This window comes from Halyomorpha halys, unplaced genomic scaffold (genome assembly GCF_000696795.3).
Source record: "Halyomorpha halys isolate HHAL.00 unplaced genomic scaffold, Hhal_1.1 Scaffold667.1, whole genome shotgun sequence".
Taxonomy (NCBI): domain Eukaryota; kingdom Metazoa; phylum Arthropoda; class Insecta; order Hemiptera; family Pentatomidae; genus Halyomorpha; species Halyomorpha halys.
Window position 1 is genome coordinate 566,571 of NW_027114120.1, and position 6,195 is coordinate 572,765.

The 6,195-nt window shown below is 28.6% G+C and overlaps 1 long non-coding RNA gene across 1 annotated transcript in view; it reads left to right on the plus strand.

Moving 5' to 3' along the window:
• The first annotated feature begins 1,897 nt into the window (after positions 1–1,897).
• Positions 1,898–6,195, plus strand: part of LOC106685177 (uncharacterized) — a 6,128-nt gene continuing 1,830 nt past the window's right edge. Inside the window, exons 1-2 of the long non-coding RNA XR_001343806.2 lie at positions 1,898–2,013; positions 3,974–4,166. This is a non-coding gene — a long non-coding RNA (uncharacterized lncRNA). The remainder of the gene's footprint in view (positions 2,014–3,973; positions 4,167–6,195) is intronic.

The following is a 6,195-nucleotide window of genomic DNA, read 5'->3' on the forward strand; positions in this document are numbered from 1 at the left end:
AGCTAGTACGTTCTGCCCCTTCGAACGGAGAGAATTATTTTCAATTTTTTTTAATAACCATTAATTTAATAAGTTTAGTTTTTTAAGTAATGACGCTTTAGATTTTGTTAATGTTCTTTCTCATCTCCATTTTCTTTCCATCTTCATTCGTTGGACTATTTAACCCTAGAATAAGGTGAATAAATTTTACTTTCCTACAGTAGAAGGGGGAAAAAATTGTCATCCAGACAACTTTGAGCCTTTTTGTTTCTTAATCTGCTATCACCGACCATTAACGTTTCAGGTATGCAAAAATTTATGTTTGCTAAGCATATTAATTTTTAATTAAATTCATTCTTCTTGAAGAAAATTAATAATTTTTACCCTTGTGTAATATTAACACTATATTTAATTGAGTAATATTCACTCTTACAATCGAGTAATATACTCTTATTACATAATGTAGAATAATGTTTTAATACATTTTTAATAAGAATATACAAATAATTTGCCTTGTTATAATGGTGATTATCAATATTTCATTATTTGAGTTAAATTCATAATATCAAACTATGATTTGTGATTACCCTTTATTTAAAAAAAAAAAATCTTCTTTAAACTTTGTGTGGATTTAAAAAAAAATTACTCGCAAATGATATTAATCCACCAATAAAGAAAGTTAGTATTATATAATTAGTAGTATTCCAAGTATAAGTCCTAAAACATTAATATGTTTTTCTTCTTCGTATTACATTTTTAATTAAAGACTTCAGAGAAATGTCCCTTAACCTATGGGGGCCGATGTCATTATTTTTAGTATCATTCATTCTATATTTGATTTAATATATTATTCTTTTAATAATGCTATAAAAGGTCTTCAGACAATTATCTACCTATTAGAGAAAAAATTTCGAGATCCCCTATGTAGCATAGGTTGATAATGTAAAAGTAGTTTAGATAAGCAGTTGACCCTACTGGAGGTAGAGACCCCTGCACTGCGATATCCTGACTAATTTAAGAAGCCGGGTCGGAGGATGTAAAGCCGACGATAAGGCCGACCCTACTGGGCTATCATTAGCCGGTATCGCCATTCATTAGAGCGATCACTTCCTCTATCTTCTCATTTACAGCTGATGGTCAAGCCTATCTTAATCAAAATTTACTACAGTTTAATTTACCAACCTGATCATGCATTGATTAAAAGTCATTTAATAAGTAGATAACTATGTATATATTTATTAAATAAATCAAAAATTTGTATCCATTTTTGTCTCAACACTTTTATTTTTCACCAGTCCAACTTTTCGGCCATTTTAGCCATCCTCAAGGACATCTAAATATTTAACAGCTTATATTATATCTTCATTTTTAACACTTATAACAACAGCATTATTCACTAATAATATAATATACCTTCAATATAATTTCTTCCTCACATTAATTTAAATTTATTTTTGCAGGCTATTCTGCCCAGGTAATTTTCTTAATTATAAGTTAAAAGCCTATTCAAACAGTCAATTATTAGAGAGCCATATTTATTATTAATAAGCTTACTAAGCTTAAGTCTAGTTACCTATTTTTTTAAAATTTAAAATCATTAATATTTAATTTTTCTTATATAAGATTATCCACAATTAATATACTACCTTATAACAAACCATTTATAACCTCCCACTCACACAGGTCAACCTTGTTTTATAATTAATTTATTTTATTTTAAATTACATTTTTGTCTCAATTTGGCATTTATTCTTATTCTCAAAATTCCATTGTTATATTTAATTGTAAATAGTAACAAATCTCTACATTTATTTTTATAAATTGATTTTCCTTAAAATCTCAGCATAATGTTGGTTTAAATTCTTAGTATCTGTTTTACTAGACTTAAGCTTAGTAAGCTTATTAATAATACATATGACTCACTAATAATTGACTGTTTGAATAGGCTTTTAAATTATAATAAAGAAAATGACCTGGGAGGAATAGCCTGCAAAAATAAATTTAAATTAATGTGAGGAAGAAATTATATTGAAGGTATGTTATATTATTAGCGAATATTGTTGTTATAAGTGTTAGAACTACATTCAGTGAGGAGGTGTTATGAGTGTGAGGAACTACATTCAGTAATTATTCATTAAATGATAGAATATATTTCCATAATAGTTACCGTTAAGGCCTACTAGTTACTCTCAATTTCTCCTTGAATCTGTTTAATTTATAATCCCTAACTCACCTCCCTCTCTTTCCTTGTATTTTGTTTTACCATTTATTTTAATCTTTACTATCATTAAATAATGTACTATTGTATTTCTTATAAATATTATATAACCTCTGTATTACTGTTAAAAATAAAACAAGTTATTGTAAGAACAGGTGATTGCTACCTACTGCACTTATAACCTATTTGGATTGTTGAGAGAGAAGACAATGGACTGTTAACCTTAACTATTATCTATCTGTGCACAGTGTATAATGTTTCATAAGTTTTCTTCTACCTACAGTTTAATATCATCTCATCTTTATCATATCTACTTCTATCTACCGTCTTTATCAATACCAACATCTTCATCAAGTACACCCACCTGCTAATAATTCTAATAATCAATCTGATGTCACCTCACAATCTGTACATCAAGTATTTAACAACTGCTACAATATATTATTCACATAGTTCTATATTTGTAATAGTAGCCATTCAATTTTATAAATTCAACCAACAAGTAACATGTTATTTATCTTGATTTACCTTAACGTATTAATTTATTAATGTTTATCTTTCAAGAGCTTTTAGGATTAGCTATATTATTTTTTTAGAGTTGTGTATCCAATTCAATAGTGAATCTTTGTTTTTTCTTTATTTTATTTAGTTCTAATTATTTCAATTGATCTCTTAAAGGATATATAAGAGAGATCTTAAAAAATAATTCATATTTTTGGTTCTATTAATGATTTATATTTTTCATCTTATCATTACCTTTCTTTTATTTAATATTGTTCGTTTAACATAAAACTTCTTTATTCATTTTTTATTTTAATTTTCTATTCTATCTCTCATTGATTTACCAACCTACACAGTTTTTACACACCCAAAATCTACATCCATTAAATCCAGTGTAATCTGGACAACCAGGCTGTGCTCCACCAGTTATTTCTGAAAATATATGATTTTTATCAATTATAATAAAAAAAATATCTATTGTCACACACTTTTTATTTTATTGTAATACATACGTTTCGGCCAATATCAAATATTTTATTTATACAACAGCTAACATTGTTATCAAAATGTTGCACGCTATTCTGCCTTTGTCAAACTTTATCTTATGATAAACCTATTATTATCAAAATTCCATTTATTATGATTTTAATCAGTTAGCACAGTCTATTAGCAGCGTTCCAGTCTAAAAAAAACATGAAATATAGTATACTTTCTGTTTTTTTTCTTCATTGTGTTTTATATATAATGTTAGTACTCGAAAAAAGCTTAGATTTAAGCAAAAAAGTAAAAAGAAAATGCTGACTTTTTTGTTATGAAGCCGTTAGCCTAGCGATGTAGAAAAACTGAGATTCGGACTTTGTTTAAAAAAAATATATGAGTATCATTGAGAAAAAAAAAATTGAAACCACTCTTCGTGAAATTGTTGTCTGTTTTTTTTTTGTTTTTTTTATGCTACGCTCTAATGGTAAGGCAGGTTAGCTTAAAATTAAATCTAATATATCCATTTTGTAAAATATTTTTATTTGTTTTGTAAAAATTCTTTAATTCTCTGTCTTAAAAAAATTTGAAACAAACTTCATTATTTTTTTCTGAACACAATATTTTTTGACATTTCATTTCTGGACTGAGGGCGGGTTTAAAAAAAAAATGAATAATGTAATCTTATTTCTCGAATTCCGATCTCTTCTAACACAGAGCGATAGAAGCATCCCCGATTAACAAGTCCACTCAATAATCCATTAAAGTTAAGTAATAAATAAATAAAATTACTTTCAGGAATACTTTGAAATTAAGCAAACTCCCAGGGATCATTGAAGGGAATAATTATCGGATTGTAGGGTTACAGTAACTCATGGGGAGTAACAATACTACAAACCACAAGAGCCGCAACTGTCAACTCTGGCCTTGATTCATAGGGCTCCAGGGCAATATTAATTGGTCATGGCCAGTTCGCTACTGATAAATATTTGTGAGTCCTAAACTTTTTATTGATTTATAAATTTTACTTGGAATAATAAATTTATACTTTTTAGGTTTTTTTTTAAGTTCAACACAATTTTAGAGTCCTATATTGATTAATTTCTTTATTATTTTTTATGCTTATGAAATATTCAGAATTGTGGATTGAATTGTAATATATTCAATCTTAATGTAAGTAGTGACATGGATAAAGGATATCTACAAAGTAAATAACATTTTGTTCATTTTTTCTTCTAATTTTTTTTTTAATATCCACTTATTTTCTTGTAAATAATCTTTCTTTTTTTTCTTTTAAAGCTTGTGTTGGGTAGGTATTTTGATTACAAGGTTAATAATTTATAGTTTGATAAGAACATAAGGGGATTTCCCGTTGTGGAAGTAAATGTGTACCCAAATAGGAGTGAACACCACACCCATTTTGCATCAATCCCCAACTACCCTACAAATTTGGAACAGATCAGACATGACGTTTTTGAAATATAGGTGTGCCAAGAAAAATATGCTTTTGCATGCCTAAGCGAAAACAGAGGAAAGAATCAGATAAAATTGATATGGGGTGGAATAGACATTTGACTACAAACCAACAGATATGGTATCTAAAGTAAATCTCGAGAGATATTAACCTAAACAAATAAAATTTTCGTTAGTTATTATTTTTTATTCGTTACCTAAATGATTTAATAGCGTTACTTTTGAAGTGAAACTTCTTTACTGAAGTACTACGGCTCACGAAATAAAAAAAATATACGTGAGTAAATTGCTTTCGTGAAGGAGCGATGAAAAGGAAGTGGTTGGTGGAGGAAGGGGCAACTTTAGTCAATTCTAGCAGGAAATTTTTCATATTGTTATAGGATAGTAGGATATTACAGTAGCCTAACAATTTCAGCAGTATCGGTGCAATTGATTTAGTTCCTCAAATATAATCTCTTATTACAATATAAAAATATTTCCTGGTAGAATTGACTAATGAAATGGATCTTCTATTTTAATTATTATTATAATTATTATGATCATATGTTCCTGCAATTGCAGGTTGAGTATCTGAGGTGCGGGACCACAAGTCCAACCAGTTTCATATTTTTGTTTATTTATCTTTTTTCTTTTTTTCAAAAATGTTCACAATATACGTGCTTTTTCTAGGAGAACCGACTAGTGAGCCTCTCTTAGAACATAAATAGGCGCCCCCAAACCATTCGCGCCTACCACTGTTGATTTTAGTACGAGAACATTGCTGGATATTAGGATTGGAGTGGTGGTAACACCTTCCAAATGAAATAGTTTCTTCAACTATTTCTGTTGGAATAGTTATAACTCTGTCACCAATTCTTGATATTTCCACGGTCGAGATTATATTATAATCGTTGGGGATCTCGACATCAATAAGTTCCAATTTTATTGCCTTACATCAATAAGAAGGATGTCAGGTTTATTATGGCGCACTGAATGGTCCGTAATAATTGTTTCATTCCAATAGAGCTTGAGTGGACCTTTTTGGAGGAGACTATTTGGGTCGTAATATGGGCTCTCATCATGAGTTGTACTTCGTCATCAGGGCCTGATGCAAAATTTTGGTCACATTCTTGCTTATTATTATTATTGTTAAACTAATGTTTTTTCATTAAGCAATAAAAAGGGGACGGTTATAGCTATTTTTTGTTATGGGGAATAATTCAAAATTCTATTTAAAAGTTGAATGATAACGAGTTTCAAATCATTTGAATTAAAATATCTTGAAAACTCAAAATCGTAGATACTTAATATACGTGAGGGAAATGTTCAGAATTTCATTTTCTTTGTAATGAGGTATAAATCAAAGTTTTATCCTGATGTTACTCCAAGGTAGGAAAAAGAAAGGTGGAAAAGATATTGCCAAAACCGGCATTGTTAGGGTAAATAAATATAGTAATACGTTGTTGTTGTTGTTGATTTTTGCTTAAAGGCGTAAAACCCTCTGGTCATCAACGCCTATGGGATGATAAAAGTAAAAAAAAAAAATAAAAAAAAATAATAAAATAAAT